At 48.9% G+C, this 17,605-nt stretch overlaps 1 long non-coding RNA gene across 1 annotated transcript in view; it reads right to left on the bottom strand.

Annotated features, from left to right (window-relative positions):
* The window catches only part of LOC110256800, a 171,929-nt gene extending 155,212 nt beyond the window's left edge, over positions 1-16,717 (bottom strand). The window contains exons 1-2 of the long non-coding RNA XR_002338809.1: positions 12,772-16,717; positions 5,317-5,447 (exon numbers count right to left, since the gene is read on the bottom strand). This is a non-coding gene — a long non-coding RNA (uncharacterized LOC110256800). The remainder of the gene's footprint in view (positions 1-5,316; positions 5,448-12,771) is intronic.

The following is a 17,605-nucleotide window of genomic DNA, read 5'->3' as shown; positions in this document are numbered from 1 at the left end:
TTCCCCTGTCGGGAGCATCTTCTCCAAGCTGCCACCCAGGATGGGCTAAGAGGATGGGACCGTGCTGGGCAGGCTGAGCTAGTCTCACTCCCCAGGAGGTAGCCGCTGCTTCCATCAGGGAATCAAGATAAGGCCTCGGGACCCAGAAGCAGAAGAGGAAAATTGGAAGATCCAGAGCCGCCTCAACAAAACAGCCAGCACGTGGCTGGTGGTGCAGGTGCAGGCCTGCCCACGCATCTGCCACACCTTAGCTCCAACCCCCGCCACTGAGCCCCTTCCATGCTTCTAGCCTGAGGACAACGTGCTTTTATGAGAAGAACCTGCATAATGAACCCTCCCCCCTCCATCAGCACAAGGTCACACCTCATTTCCATTTTCATCTGAATTGAGCAAAATGAGCTAAGCAGAGATGGGCAGACCCATTCTACAGATGTGGCATCTCTGGTCAGAGAGGTGTTGGACCCAGGGAATTCAGCCAGGATTTGAATCCAGGTTTGTCTGGCTCCCAAGATCCTCGTATTCCCTCTCCCCGGCGGCCGACTCAACATTCCGTGGGTGTGTACGGTGTTCAGAGCACTCACTCGGCTGCTCACTGAGCCCTCGGGCAGTTCTAGGAGGAAGTCCCGGGCTCATGGCCTCGGCCAGCGCTATCCGACTCAATAAAATGCCAGCTCCGTAGGTCATTTAAAATTTTCTCGTAGCCACATTACCAAATGAAAAGAAACAAGTGAAATTAATTTTAATAAAAAATATCTTCGGCACACTACCCAAAATATCTTTTCAACATTTAATGAACTCATTTACATTCTCTCTTTCACATTAAGTCTCAGAAATCACAAGTGTGCTTTGCCGTGCCAGCACGTCTCATCCGGTCCTGCCCTGAGCCTGAGCCCCCAGCCTCGACAGCACTTGCCCCCCCTCCGCTTCTCCGAGCCCTTTCCTGCACAAAACCCCCCCTGATCCTCCCGAGGAGCCGGTCGGGCAGACACGGCCACTCTCTTTCAGGTGCGGTTGCCAGCCTTCCAGGTGGACCCCAGTGATCCTTGCCTCTGGGTATTTCATCTTTGCACGGCCCCTCCCGTATGAAAGAGGCTGCCCTCTGAGACCAGGAATTCATTGCAGAATAGCCGTGTGACCTCGGAGGCGGTCAGGAAAGTCACTGCTCTCACCTCGCTCTCTTTGGAAGCGGCCACCATGCTGTGAGGATACCCGGGCAGCCCTATGGAGAGGTCCATGTGGTGAGGAGCTGAGCCTCCTGCCAGCAGCCAGCACTAACTGCCCAGGCAGGCACGTGAGCTAAGTTGGAGGTGAATTCTTTAGCCCCAGTCAAGCCTTGAGATGAATGGAGCCCCCCTACCACCTGAGAGGCCCTGAGCCAGAACCATCCAAATACCTTGAAATTACCTTTTTTTTTTTTTTTGTCTTTTTAAGGACGCATTTGTAGCATATGGAAGTTCCTGGGCTAGGGGTCAAATCGGAGCCCTATAGCACAGCCTCTGCAACACCAGATCTGAGCCACATCTGAGACCTACGCGGTACTCGCGGCAACTCTGGATCCTTAACACGTTGAGCGAGGCCAGGGATCAAACCCACGTCCTCACGGATGTCAGGTTCTTAACCCACTGAGCCACAATGGGAATCCTGAAATCATAATTTTTTGTTTGAAGCCCCTAAGGTTTGAAGTGATTTGGTTTGCAGCAATAGATAGTTTAACACATGAGGACAGACAGGCTGAGGCACCTCAGAAGTCAGGAAGCCAAGCAACCTACCTCGGTGTTGGAAATCCCAGCCTGGATCTGGGCCCAGGGGCCCCAGTGGAGCGCCTCCCACACCGTGGGACCCTCCCCCGCCCCTCTGTCTCCAGCGGATGCTCCTCCTTCAGATACTTGTCACCAAATTGCTTGGTGACACATTCATTCTCCAGGAATTATCATCTGGCCCATCTCAGATCACAGGTCAGGCGAGGCAGAGTGACAGAGGCTGCAGCGGCGCAGGCAGGAAGGGTGCCTCTCCCTGCCCAGGCCTCCAAGTTATAAAAGAGTAACCCTTCACCCCGGCAAACTCCTGCTCTCTCTTGCCAATCTCTCTCCCGCTGATGTCTTTCCCCGGATTGCTGCCGGAAAAGCCAGGCCGCCCTCTTAAGCTCCCTCACCTGGCCCCTCCAGTTCTGATGCAGCGAGTGTAAGAAATGGCCCCATTAGAGCACAGCGCAGAAATCCCAGGGAGAGAGACACGTGTGTGTGACACGCGAAGGAGCCCGCCCCCCCACCACCACCAACCCTCCCGTCTGTCTCCTCTGCTTGGAGGGACCCTCAGGCTCTAATCCTACAGGCTGGATGTGAACTCTCACCCCTGCCCTTCACCGTCTCCCCCAAGGGAGGGGCCGGGTGCACAGGAGTGGTTTTAAGCAGATACCTCAGTACCAGGCGGGTCCTTCATCATTCCTAACCCTCAGCACTTCCTCCTTCTACTGCCTGTGCCTCGAGGGACCAAGTGCACAGGGGTGGGGGGTACCCTGGAGACAGGCACCCTTCAGAAATCCTCTCACCTCACGAGTCTGCGCTCAGATGTCAGAGCCTGGCCGGCAGGATGGCACTGTCCCAAATGCATCCGCTTATCCAGCAGGCATCCAGGGGGCCCTGGAAGTCAGTTCAGGTGCTGAGCCAGCCGTGGGGCACAGAAACAAGAGCCTGTGTGTGTCCTCCGCCTGCTGTCTGCCCAGGTGCGCCGCAAGGGGGCTGTGCCTGGGACATGCGCACACACAGGTATGAGGCGGTAGCATTTCTTGACTTGGTTAGCCTAGTTTTGACTGAGTCAGCTGTTGAAGATTTTACTCAGCTGGTCTGTTCATTTTTTGCCATTTTGAATGGTTTTGCTCTGAGTCTGTTCTCCACACTGAAGCCAGAGTGAAATTTTCAGACCCCAAATTGGGTCTGTATCCTTCTCCCAGTGAAAATGCTCAGAAAGCTTCCCACTGCTCTTAGGATGAAGAGCAAAGTCTCTAACGAGGCCCTGAAGCCCTTCCCCCCTCCCCCACCTGCTCTCAGCTCCAACACCACCGGCCCTTGGACCTGCCCCAGGGCCTTTGCTCAGCCTTCCTTCTCCATCCTCCTTTCTAGTCTTTGCTCACGTCCTCAGGGAAGCTTCCCAACAGCCTTTCCCAGGCCCTCCTTCCATCATGGGTCTGTCATCTCAGGCACTTGCATCCTGAGCAGTTATAACAACATATCTCATCTCTATGGTTACTGACTTGCTCTGCCTCCTCCATAGCCCAAAACTCCTTGAGATGGAACTGTATCTAGTTCTGCTCACCATGGTGTTCAAAACACCCAAACCAGCCCCTGGTACATAATAACTGCTCAATAAACAGTTTTTAGATAAGTATATGAATTCTGAACTCCAGATCCTAGCATTTGAAAATAAATTTCCTCAAACCCCACCCCCTGGCATTTCTCCATGTATATGTTCAACCTCAGTCTCCTCAGCCTTTAAGGGGATTATTAACTTCTTCCTGGCCAGTCGCGATGTCGAGACTCACACAGGCCAGCAGGGACCCCACAGTGGTGCTTTAAGACATGGGCTTTGGTCTCCGAAGGACCAGAGTGTGAATCCCTGTTCAGTGCCTCCTGGTGGGGCAGTGGGATGCTGCTGGTACTGCTATGACTGCATGCAACTCCTTCAGCATCTGCTCCTGAACAGGTAAGATATTCTAAGTTCTGAACCATTACTGTACCTCCTAACATCTTCATACCTTTGTGATGCAGTGATTTTGCACTCCACAGTGTACCAAGATCTAAAACAGGTGTGCTCCCTTCCAGAGAGGGTTTTCACATTTATTCTCCCCGTGGGGACTATTATCCCATTTCTCAGATGATGAAACTGAGGCTCGGGGAGGTAAACTGACTTGCCCAGGGCGATGCAACTGGGAATATCAGTCACACCTCAAGTCATGCTATGAAGTGGAGCCAGTAATTCCCAACATAGGGTGGTCAGTGAGGGGTCTGCCAAGTACATGCACGATGCCACACACACAGCGAGGACTCAACAAACAGCAGACACCACTCACTGCCCAAGGAAGAGCCCAGGAAAGCGAGATGGCGGTCCTGGGCCCACCACCCCTCCCTGGCCCTGAGCCTGGAGTGTTCAGCAAGCAATGGTCATTGATATGCACTCTCTCTGTCCATCTGCCTTCACTTAAGGACCTGTCCCCGGCAGTCCTGAGCTGCAGATAAGCAGGGCTCGGGTCAACTCACCAGCGACCAGCGTGCAGGTCCTGCCCTGCAAATGGGCCCCTACGGCCCCAAGAGGCTCCTGCCGGCCTCAGCCCTCCACCGAGGAAAGGCAGCTGCTACCCGGATAAGACGAGTCTCCTCCCCATGCCCTGGTCACTGCAGGGACAGGCGGGATCTCTGACACATCCAGGGGCCCTCAGCCCAGGGAACCCTCCTCCTCCCTTCAGAACCTTCCCCTTCTCTCGAGGTGCCTGCTGCAGACAGCGGGCCTGGGGGGCCGAGGGGTTGTGTCTTTCAGAAACTCGGGACGTGGTTTCCACACAGCAGCCCCAATCGGCACCCGCAGGGCTCCTATTTGAAGGGCAGGGGTGGGAGGGTGTTTGATGGCTCAGTGTCCTTATGAGGCTGATGGATGGCTAAAACAGAGTCACAGCCTGAAATGCCTGCTCCGCGGCATACGCACTGGGTGTATACCTCCTGCCCCTCGTGGCCCGGCTGCTGCAGCCCACACACACCTCTGCCCAGAAAAGAGAGGTTCATGACTTGCTGCAGCAGGTCCCAGGCGGACACACCTTCACCGCACCTTCCCTGGTCAAAATTAACCAAGAACGGCATCAGAAGGCCATCACGTTACCCACATCACGTGCTTCATCTCCCTGCGGAAGCAGCGCAGAGCGTGAGCTCGCAGCAGCTCCAGGCAGAGACGACCCTGTCCATTTACTAACGAGCAGGACGGTCCGCGGCTTCGCAGAGCCAAGGTAAATGACTGTGTCTCCCGGGCCCTCTCCTTCCCTTCACCAGTTCTTCCCAGCTTAGAGTCGAAGTCTGCTTGCCACAAAGAGGCCCGGATGTTTATAGGAAGAACAAGGAGATAGCATGCCTAGTGGTTAAAAGTGCTACCTAAAGTAACAAGTGTCGGCAAGGACATAGAGAGACTGAGCCCCCATATGTTGCTGGGGTGCACCTGCATGGAAAACAATCTGGCAGCTCTTCCCCCAAAATGTAGGATTATCATGTGGCCCAGTCGTTCCATCCCCAGGTTTATATCCAGAAGAACTGAAAGCAGGGATTCAAAGATACTTACATGTCCTGTTCCCAACAGCCCACTTCACAACAGCCAGCAGGTGGACACAACCCAGACAACCCCATCTGTCCACCGATGGATGAACGGATAAGTCCAATGTAGTCTCTCCACGTGGTGGATTATTATTCGGCCTTAAAAAGGAATGGAGAAGAAAGGGTGGGGGAAAAACTGTAATTGTAATGCATACATGTAAGGATAACCTGACCCCCTTGCTGTACAGTGGGAAAAGAAAAAAAAAAAAAGGAATGGAATTCTGGGAGGGAGTTCCCACCGTGGTGAAGTGCATTAAAGGAGCTGGCATTGCGGCACCTGCGGCTTGGATTCAATCCCTGGCCTGGGAACTTCCCTTTGCCGCAGGTATGGCCATAAAATTTTTTTTTAAAGGAATGAAATTCTGATACATGCTACAGCATACATGAAATCTGAAAACATGCTAAGTGAAAATAGCTAAATACAAAAGGACAGGTGTTGTATGACTCCACTTACACGAGGCCCCTAGAATAGATAAATTCATGGACACAGAAAGGAGAACAGTGGTGGCCAGCGGCTGGGGGGAGGGGGAACAGGGAGTTATTGTCTAATGAGTACAGAGTTTTGGCTTCGAATGATGAAAAAGTTCTGTGGCGAGTTCCCATCGTGGCTCAGCGGAAAAATATCTGACTAGTATCCATGAGGATGCAGGTTCTATCCCTGGCCTCGCTCGGTGGGTTAAGGATCTGGCGTTGCCATGAGTTGTGGTGTAGGTCACAGATGCAGCTCCAACTGGACCCCTAGCCTGGGAACCTCCATATGCTGTGGGTGCAGACCTAGAAAGACAAAAAAGAAAAGAAAAAGTTCTGGAAATGGATGGTGGCGAAGTTGGACAACGTCGTGCTCTGTTCAATGCCACTAACCTGTCCTCTTTAAAGGATTAAAATGGGAGTTCCCATTACGGCTCGGGGGGTTAAGGACCCAAGATTGTTTCTGTGAGGATGCGGGTTCAATCCCTGGCCTCGCTCAATGCGTTAAAGATCCAGTGTTGCTACAAGCTGCCACATAGATTATAGAGGCAGCTTGGATCCCGTGCTGCCATGGTTGTGATGTAGGCCGGCAGCTATAGCTCCAATTATACCCCGGGCCTGGGAACTTCCCTATGCTATAGGTGCAGCCATGGAAAAAAAAATTAAAATGGTAAGACAAAAGAAGAAAAGTGCTGTCTAGAAGTAGACGGTTCTTTCAAGGTTCAGCTCATTGTTTACTGAACGGATGTTCTTAGGGAACCCCAGGGCAGCACGGAATAAAGGGTCTGTGTCTCCAAGGAGCTCTCCCTCGTGTGGATCCCGGGCACAGACACTTGGGTCACAATCCCAGTGCAGGGCGAGCGTGAAGATGCTGCCCGGGGTAAAACTCAAGGCTCAGGGAAGGAGGAGTAGCCCTGCTCCCACATGAAGTCTCTCCCCGGGTTTGGGGGTGGGAGGCAGCAGAGGTGACAAGTCTCCCCGGCCCTACTTATGAGGGAGATGGGGGCAGCCAGAGGGGCTGGGCAGGCCTAGCGTGACTCCTCTGCCCTCGATTAAACCCTTCACCTACCCTGTCAAGGAGAGCAAGAGAGTTCTGTTAGTGGCACAAATGTTATTAATAATAAGACTCCAAAGATGAGAACAAAGAAAAACTAACTCTTACTGGGTGCTTCTTGCAGGCCAAGCGCTGTGCTAAGAGGCTGGTGTAAATGCAACCACGGTGTCCCCTTTTCAAAAGCGATTCGGCATCTCACACTCAATCGAGTGTGACACCAAACTCAGGGCCCTTCTGAGCCTGGCAACAGGTTGCATGCCCGAGAAGCTTCACCCAGAGAGTTAGGGACTGAGCCAGGATGTCTGGGCGCATGTTCCAGAAACCAACAGCTGCTTCTGTGGCCCCCTAAACACAGCCACCCTGGCCTGGCCTGCAGCCGCAGAGTGGGGCGGGGTCCTCTGAAGTGAGACAGTGACTGACGGCCTCAACAGAGCCGGGTCCCAGGCTCCAGCCCCATGTCGCTGATCGCATTAGCTCAATTCAATTGTGATTCTCTCTCGTTACCATCCTTTTCTAGGAACAAGAGGGCCAAACTGAATTAGGAGGGGGAAACAGCCCATACTTTCATTCAGGGAAGAAAAAAAAAAAATTGAACTAAAAGCAAAATTAGATTTCCCTCTGTAAGCCCTGGATGGAGGAGCGGGAGGACTGGGGCCAAGTCTTGCCTCTCCCACTTCAGCTGGCACACTACTGAGAGAGCTCATCTGTGAAATGGGAATAAAATAACTATCTTTGGAACTTTTATGAGGATGAAATTAGACAATGTGCTGGTATGTACTTCATCTTTTGGAGGAAGCTCGTAATAATGACATCCTCCTGGAGTTCCTGTCGTGGCGCAAGGGAAATGAATCTGACTAGGAACCAGGAGGCTGTGGGTTCGATCCCTGGCTTCACTCAGTGGGTTAGGGATCCGGTGTTGCCTTGAGCTATGGTGTAGGTCAAAGACTTGGCTTGGATCCCTCATTGCTGTGCCTGTGGTGTAGACCAATAGCTGCAGTGCTGATTCGGCCCCTAGCTTGGGAAACCTCCATACGCCACAGGTGCAGCCCTAGAAAGACAAAAATAAATAATAAATAAATAAATAAAATTACATCCTCCTGTTGAACTTCAGGAGTTCCTGGTGCCCTGAAGTACAGGCATAGGATTCTTGGAAGTGCCTGGAAGTGAAGTAAAGAATTGCTAAAATGAGGAGTTCCCATCGTGGCGCAGTGGTTAACGAATCCGACTAGGAACCATGAGGTTGTGGGTTCGGTCCCTGCCCTTGCTCAGTGGGTTAACGATCCGGCGTTGCCGTGAGCTGTGGTGTAGGTTGCAGATGCGGCTCGGATCCTGCGTTGCTGTGGCTCTGGCGTAGGCTGGAGGCCACAGCTCTGATTAGACCCCTAGCCTGGGAACCTCCATATGCCGCAGGAGCGGCCCAAGAAATAGCAAAAAGACAAAAAAAAAAAAAATTGCTAAAATGAGACATATATAAAAAAAAGCACAATGCAGTTATAATATTTGTTGTTGTTATTTTGGTGGGATTTCAAGCCACTGTAATACGACTATACCGAATTAGAAAGGTTTTGCTGAAATATTCAAACTTTTTAAACAAATAAGCCAGAGGACCTAGGCATGGTTTTATTCTGCTCTAGCATGAATATTTCATAAATTATATGCAATTATTAACAGCATCAACACTAGCAAATTAATTACTGTCAATTCATATTAATAAAAGTGCATTTTGTAATAAATAAAGTTAGTTTACTGCGCTCCATCAGTCTCAGAGGTATTCACATTTGTCAATTGTCCTCTACTTCAGGCTAAAACAAAAGTAATCAAATAACTAATTATTGTACTAAATGTAGCACTGCTTTCCCGTCAATGAACACTCACATTATTTATAACCCTTAGGACTAAATATTCAAATCTGTGTTGGTTGCTATGCTAAGAGGAACTTTCCAGCCCCCTCCCCTTTCACCTGCTCGCTCAGCCTTACCCTCAGCCACCTGAGGAAAAAGGCAAGGGGCCCTTGAATCCGGGGAAGATGCCTCAGCAAGGAGCAGTGATCACTGCGGTGGACAGGAACTCAAGCAAAATTGCAGAATCCGCTAGGAGCAGCCTCAATACCATTGGCCAGCTGTTTCATTTCTTGAAATCAGTGCCACATAAGCTTCATCTACTATTGCTCATTCTTTTTCTTTTTTTGGCTTTCAGGGCCACACCTGTGGCATATGGAGGTTCCCAGGCTAGGGGCTGAATTGGAGCTACAGCTGCCAGCCTACACCACAGCCACAGCAATGCAACACTGGATCCTTAACCCACTGAGAGAGGCCAGGGATGGAACCCGTATCCTCATGGTTACTAGTTGGATTTGTTTCTGCTGTACCATAACAGGAACTCCCATTGCTCACTCTTACAAATAAAAAATTCCTTCTCCTTCAATAAAGCCTCTAGAATTTTAACTTAAGATTGCAATATGGATTCTGTCTCCTTGTGTCCATTTCAAAGCCTGGGGGTTGGCTTACCAACGTGAAATCAAAACAAGAGCGCAAATTACCTACGGAGCTCATTGCAGGGTTAAATTATATGTCCTTGATTTTAATCTGATGCTCACTCACAACTGAGTGCATCAGCAGTGCCATTTTACAGGCAGAAAAACTGAGGTCAGGAAAGAAGGGTGGCCACACCTGCCCTGCTGACCTCACTTCCCCTGAGATGTCCACTGAATACCCCCAAGCTTCCCTCAAAGTAACATCAAAAGTTTGTGTGAGGTCAGGCTGGGGGTGGGGGGGAGGTTGCTTCCTTCCTAGGGAATGCTCAGGCCGGGCCGAGTAGAGGGAGAATGGCCAAATCCCATGTGGGCCAGTGGCATCTTATACCCTCCATATTTAACCACCAGTTTTAGAACATGTCAATACAGATGGCCAACAGGTACATGAAAAGATGCTCAACACCATGGCTCATTAGGAAAATGCAAGCCCAAACCACCCTTCTTCACACCTGTCAGAGTGACCATCATCAATAGGACAAGAGGTAACAGATGTTGTCAAGGCTGTGCAGAAAAGATAACGCTTGTGGACTGTTGATGGGAATATGAGTTGGGACAACCGTATGGAAAACAGCATGGAGGTTCCTCAAAACATTAAAAGTGATCCAGTAATCCCACTTGTGGGTATACACTAAAGGAAATGAGTCGCGATCTTGAAGAGATATGTGCAGTTCCAGATGCACCGCTGCGTTATTCACAATAGTCAAGATACGGCCACAACCCGAGTGACCGTGGACAAATGAACGGATCAAGACGTGGCACAAATACACAATGGAACTTTCACGGGCATTATGCTAAGTGAAATAAGTCTGACAAAGACAAACGCCACCATACCCATTTATGTGGCATCTAAAGAAGACAAAGGCATAGAACCAGAGGGTAGAGTGGTCGTTGCCAGGGTCAGGGTCTGAGGGAGATGGAGACACGCTGGTCTAAGGGGACCGACTCTTCAGTTAAGCTGAGGGGCCTAACGCACCACACAGCGATTATAGTTAACGAGCCTCTATTACACACTTGAAAGTTGCTAAGAGCACAGATCTTAAATGTCCTCACAAAAAAAGAAATGGTTATCATGTGAGGTGACGGAGGTGTTAGCTAAGGCGGCCGTGCCGTCATGTCACCCCATGTGTAATTAAGTCAACAGGTCGTTCACATTAAACTTACACAATGATGGAGTTCCCATTGGGACTCAGCGGTAACGAACCTGTCTAGTATCCATGAGGACGCAGGTTCGATCCTGGCCTCACTCAGTGGGTGAAGGATCCGGTGTTGCTGTGAGCTGTGGTGTAGGTTGCAGATGCGGCTTGGATCCCGTGGTGCTGTGGTGTAGGCTGGCAACTACAGCTCTGATTTGACCCTTAGCCCGGGAACCTCCATTTGCTGTGGGCGTGGCCCTAAAAAAACCTTATACAATGCTGTATGTCAATTATATATCAATAAAGTTGAAAATATCAAAAATAAAGCCCCATTTTCCCCCAAGGGGAAGAATTCTTTTCTAAGATTTGTATAGATATTTATAAATGCCAGAAATAATGTCAAACTAATCACAAAAAAAGGTTTCATCAGCAGTTTCTGCCTAAATGCAGGATTATCAGAATGTGACTCAGAGCCTGTATTAGATTCCTATTGCTGCTGTAACAAATTACCATGAATTTGGTGACATCAAACAACAGAAATTAACTCTCTCAGTCCTGGGGTCCAGAAGTTCAAAGTCAAGTTGTTGGCAGGGGTGCTCCCTCCAAAGCCTCCAGGGGAGGTTTGACTCGTCCTTCCAGCTTCTGGTGGCCTTCGTGTCCTTGGCTTGTGGCAGCATCACTCTAACCCCTGTCTCCATCTCCCTTCTGTGTCCAACGTCCCTCTTCTTATAAGGAAACCAGTTACACTGGATTTAGGGCCCACCCTAATCCTGTATGGCCACCTCTTACCCTGATTACCTTTTAAAGACCCTATTTCCAAACAAGGTCACATTCACAGGTTCTGGGTGGACATGAATTGTGTGGGGACTCTAACCCAGTGTACAGAGGTATCTGCCCCACAGGACACAGGTGCCGGCCTTTGCCAGGTCCCCAGGCTGGGCACAGGAGTCATACAATGAGCACAAAACACACATTCCCAGACTCCATCCTGGCAGTTCTGATGCAAGGGGTCAAGGAGGGGAATCTGAGTCTAAAAGCTCTCCACATGATTCTCATGGGGGGTGGACGGCTTTGAGAATCTCTGGGGCAGAAAAGCCAATGGTAGCAAAGGGAATGGTAACAACAGCAGTTGAAACTCGGTAAGCGCCTCCGGTGTCCACATACTGAGCTGAGGGCTCCAACTGCCCCACCCACGCTTGAACCAGTGTCACATCAGCGCACGCAGCTGGCAGGCTGCAGAGGCTCTGCAACTCGCCCCAGGCCACATGCTGCTGAGTGGGAAGCCTGCTCTGAAAGTTGGGCTTGATCATGTCACCACACACAGCCATGGACAAGCAGTGAGGACCAAATGCCACCAAAGGGAGTCACAGAGCCGAGGGAGTTCAGGGAAGGGAAATTGAGAGACAAGCCTGGTGGTGGGATGGGAATCCCAGAGGGGTTCCACTGGGTCAGTCCCTGTTCATAATGACACCTCCAAGGGAGCCACCCTGAATCAGGGAAGACGGGGACAGGAGTGACTGCCAGGGCTCAGGGTGGTGTGTGTGGCCTCAGCAGAGCATGGCTACAAAACACACACACACACACACTCACAAATCCCAAATGTAGGCTGCTTTGAAACAACCCCAATACATGATCTTTCACTAATTGAAATGAAAACCTTCCAAGGTCCTAAACACTTAGAGCTCACCTGTTAGAACCCATGCATTTTCCGGAGGGAACTGAGCCTCCAAGAGGTAGTTAGACCCAAGCCACACAGCTGGGGTGGGGAGTGGGAGAGGGCCCCCCTACCAGCACAGGCAACAAAGGCATGTCTCAGATGAGCCACAACAGGCAGGTGGGACTGGCACATACTGGGAGCTCTGCAAATATTTGTTGTGTACATGGATTAGAGGGTGCATGAAGTAATGGCAAAGGGAGTAAGAAAAAATGATGCTCGGCAGAGGAAACTGTATAAGCAGAGGAACAAGGACTGCAGCGTTCAGGGTGAGTCACAGGGCAAATGGCTGGAATGCAGCATTCATACAACTAAGCAAGCAGCAGAAGGCGAAACAGTGATAACAGCAACAACAATGACAGCAGCTCACATAACTGAGCAGGCAGGTCCCGAGCTCTAAGAACTTGACATGTGTTATCTCATTACATCCTGTGAGGTATTATTATGATGGCCATTTTACAGATGAGGAAACGGAGGCTCAGGAAAGTCAAGAAACTTGCTCAAGATAACAGTGCTTGTACCTTTTAAATCTAGGACTCATCTGTCTGACTCTGGGATCCAACTTCTGGTCCACGCTGGTATGTGGTGTTTACAGTGTTCTGTGGTCGACAGGGAGCTCCTGGCAGGTGCTGAGCTGGGCAGGGATGGGCCTGGAGCTGAGCCTACAGAGGATCCATCAGAAACAGCACGTAAACCTCCTCCGTGATCCCAAGGGGAAAAACGAAGTAAGCAACACAAATATCCTAAAACGGAATTACCCTGAAATAAAATAAAAACTCCAGATGGGAGGTTTTCATTGCAAGCTAATTACACATGTGAGAAAGACTCATCATTTCAGTGAACATGCCTCATCCCCCAAACGTGGAGAAATCCACCCACATCCAAAAAGGACAAAGGAGTCTTTGGTCACCTTCAAGAGGAAAATACTGGGACATCGGTCAGAAGCCACAGCGACACATTCCCACCAAAGAGAAACAGTGCTGAGCTGAAGCATCCTGGGTTCACCAGCATGAAATACTCGTCCTCAGGGGACACACGCTGGGCAGGAGTTTAGGAGACACCAGACAGGCCACTGGCAAGCCAGGGACTGGGCCATGAGGACCCGTGGGAACCAGCGTCATATTGGAGGTACGGAGGTGGGGCAGAGGAAGCCACAAAACACACACACACACACACACACACTCACAAATCCCAAATCTAGTATGCTTTGGAACAACCCCAATACATGACCTTTCACCAATTAAAATGCAAACCTTTCAGGTTCCTAAACACTTAGAGTTCACGTTAGAACCCACGCATTTTCCAGAGGGAACTGAGCCTCCAAGAGGTAGTCAGACGCAAGCCACACAGCTGGAGTGGGGGGCAGACAGAGTCAACCCCGAAACTCAAGCCCCTGACTCCCAGTCCCAGGCTCTCTTTTTCTTTCCACCTGATTCTGCTGCTTCTTCCTAAGAAAAATTTCTTTTTCAGAAACAAAGAGCAGAAAAGCAGAAGCAGACAGATACACACACTCATACGCGGACACGCAGGCTCACATGTGCTATTCCTAAAATCAGTAAAAATAACTGAATACAGGAACCTGAAGTTCAACATGACATTGTCCTTAATTAATGATGTTCTCTTCATATTTTCCTCTCTTCAAATTTGCTTTTTTAACAACAGGAAGAGTTAAGTAGAGAGACTCTATATTAACTCTGAATTTCTTGCTTTTTAATAGTTGGTGTCACCACCTTCGTGTGATTCAAATTTAGTTGCTTTGCATCTAATTGAAGCATTGCACAAAAAAAGATAATTTGACATCCAAAGGAGGAGTGAGGGGAGAGCAGAGAAAAGAGAGGACATATTACTTAACTTTGTGATGATAATTACCCGAACACAAAGACGCTTACAAGAACATTCTACACTGGATATCAGCCAGAAAAATTAAACCTATGTTGCTGCTTCAATACAGCTGAATACTAGGAATTGGCAGAAAAACATCTATTCTATGAATAATAGCCTCTACAGTCCCAGAGGACAGCAGTACATGAATTTAAAAAAAAAAAAAAGGAAAAGGAAAAGAAAGAAAGAAAAAAAGAAAAGAAAAGAAAAAGAAAAATAGTCTGGAGCTTTTTCCAAAATGGTGCTAATGCGCCACTGAAACTTAATTTTATAATTTACTGGCAGTCAAGATGGCAGGAAATAAAATAATTTGCTATATTCTGCACAACAAACCCTGCTTTTCCTGGGAAGGGGTAATTATCCCCATGGAAAAAAAAAAAAAAGAAAAAAATACGCCATCTCATATTAGGCTAAAGTCTCATCAAGAAGAGAAAAAGTGCCTCATTACACGTAATTACCAGGGAATTAGAAACATCATTTAACTAAATGAGCGAATAATGCTCAGGATATTGAAGAAACTTGCCTGCACTTCTGCAAAGCACTCTAAGTCCCATTACAAAAATTGCCCCTCTTTAATGGAATAATTTTAGGCCTTGTCTGCCTTGCTTTAAAAATAAAGAGCCTCCGAGAGGCAGAAAGAGGCTGAAACTGCCATAAACAACTGTTGAAAGGGACTGAAGAGAAGGCGCTGTCTCTCCTGGAGACCGAGACTCAGAATGACTCGTAATCTACCATAATCATGAAAATTAAACCTGAGGACTTGAAAAAAGGATTACCCCCTTTTTAATTGTACTTGCTCAAGACTGCGATGTACTTGTGAGCATGTATTAGGGATAACAGATGAAAGATTTTCAGGTTTGGGTCCAGCCTTCCTGCTCCAATACAAAAGCAGTTACGGCCATTCAATGTTCTCTTAAAAACAGAAAATTATAACATACCTGCAGATTGATGTTTATTGTGGCTTAGTGCAATGATTTTTCTAGCCACTCCAAAGGAGCCTCCTGGCTTGGGTTGGGGTCCCCTCCCCCTTTTCCTTCATTTTTACATGTCAAGATGCAGCATCAAAGCCATGAATTTAATGTAACCACCCCACCTTCTTCCAACAGTAACCTTTATTCACACAGGGAACCAGAAGAAGAAAACGCCCTGATCCTGGTGGCTTCATCTGAGTTTCTTGACTTTAAAGGAAATAAAATTCACAAAGGAATAGGTACTGATCAGATTCTTAGAAAATGGCCAAAGAAGGAATTAAAAAGGTCACTTTAAAGAAGAAACCAGAGTCGGGGGTACCGTAGTACCATCCTGGGGACCCCAGGACCCATCAAGGAGTGCCCTCGAGTGAGGACCAGCCCCCTTCCTTGGGACAGGAAGCACCAGAGCAACAAAAAGCGCTGTTGCCTCTGCCGTGGACTTTTAGCCATTGTCAACTGCAACCCCTGTTTGAGCAGTGAGGAGGCTGAAATCAGCCCAAGGCCACAGAGCTCCCTGCCGGGGTTCCTGGTGGCCAAGTCCAGATTCTCACGTACAAATCATAGTTGCCTCTCAGCAGGGCAGGAATGATGTTCCTGCTCACACACCACGTGGGACTTCTCCATCCCTTTGCAGTTTGCATGGTCCCCAGGCATTCCTTCCTGGTGCAGCCCTCTCAAATGACAGTAAGAAAAGGACAAAGAGCCAAGCGCCATCCTTGGGGAGCATGGAGGTGGTGGGCGAGGAAGGCAGGGTGCTAGGTAGGAAACGGCTGAGCCTGACCTGTTCCTCTGCCTCCCTGGGCCCCCTGGACATGTCCTTCTGAACCGCTTTGAAGTTCTAGAGCCCTGTAGCCAAGGAGTCAAAAAACAATGAAAGGCAACTGGTTGCTTTTCTTAGGGATGAGAAGAGCTTCCCAGAGAGAAAGCTCTGGAAAGAGAAACCAGTTTGGGGGTTGATAAAGGGAAAAGTCTTGAATTTAACTCCGAGATGGGACTTGGCACTACTGAAGTTTCCAGATGAGACCAAAGAAAGCTGACCTCTTACCCCAAAAACTAGCAGAGCAGAGTGAAAGGACTGAGTAGGGACAGCTATGAACTATTTCTTCTGAAGATGAGTCAGGTTAACTGATCTACCCACTAAGATCACACAACCAGTAAGAACGTAGATCCAGCTGTTTCCAAAACCCTTCCCCAGGCCACACAACACCACCCTCTCCAATGAGAATCACCAAGGAGCATTAATAATAATACCACTCACTGGCATAGCTCTTCAAAATGTTTTTCAAAGTGCTTCCGCACCTATTACTTACCAATCATGATGGCACAATCTCCATTTCACACCAAAACCTGAAATGCCACCAACAGCCAAAATAAGTGACACTTCCTCCTGACCTGGTGGTCATTAATAGTAGGAGTGGTAGAATAAATTCTGAGAGAGGATCCACCTGGCCTAATATTTGCAAACATAACCCCTTGATTCATTTCATCAAAATTTATTTTTCAAGTAGGCAATACCAGAGGACTCTAAATATTTGAACCACTTTTTTTTTGCTTTTTTTTTGTCTTTTTAGGGCCACACCCACGCCAGGCTAGGGGGTCTAATCGGAACTGTTGCTGCTGGCCTATGCCAGAGCCACAACAACACCAGATCTGAGCTGCGTCTGTGACCTATACCACAGCTCACGACAACGCCGGATTCTTGACCCACAGAGCAGGGCCAGGGATCAAACCTGCAACCTCATGGTTCCTAATCAAATTCGTTTCCACTGTGCCACGACAGGAATTCCACTTTTTTTTCTTTTGTGGCCACACCCACAGCATGTGGAAGCTCCCAGGCCAGGGATCCAGCCCACACCATGGTAAGCGACCTGAGCCACTGCAGTGACAATGCCGGATCTTTAACACACTGAATCACAAGGGAACCCTGAACCACTACTTTTGTTTTTCTAATTGTTTCCCGTTGGATTGTCTCTCTTATGCCATTTGTTAAGCAAAACTATTTAAATCACATGAGCTAGCCAGTCAAGACAACATACTAAGCTCATATTTTGATCACCCCTCTGCTCCAGACACCAGAGCAATGACACCTAAATTATACGAGAAAACAAAAAAAAAAAAGATAGATTCAGACACCAAAACAAGAAATAAGCATTCCTCTGGACTTGAGCTCATCTCTGAGACTAGAAACAGGGAGTTTCTCTCTGCTAGACAGGAAGAAGGTAGCATACAGAGAGAAAAATCAACATCAAAATCAAAGGACCAAAATTTTAAACCTCCACTCAAAACTCAGTTGGGGCGGGGGGGAGTCCCCATTGTGGCTCAACAGTAACAAACCTGACTAGTATCCATGAGGACACAGGTTTGATCCCTGGCTCTGCTCAGTGGGTTAAGGATCCAACATTGCTGTCAGCTGTGGTGTAGATAGCAGATGTGGCTCAGATCCTGTATTGCTGTGGCTGTGGCATAGGCCTCCAATTTGACCCTAGCCTGGGAACTTCCATAT

The sequence above is a fragment of the Sus scrofa genome, chromosome 14 (assembly GCF_000003025.6).
Source record: "Sus scrofa isolate TJ Tabasco breed Duroc chromosome 14, Sscrofa11.1, whole genome shotgun sequence".
In the NCBI taxonomy this organism is placed as follows: Eukaryota; Metazoa; Chordata; class Mammalia; order Artiodactyla; family Suidae; genus Sus; species Sus scrofa.
Note: the sequence above shows the minus strand (reverse complement) of the source record. Positions and strands in the feature narration are given on the sequence as shown.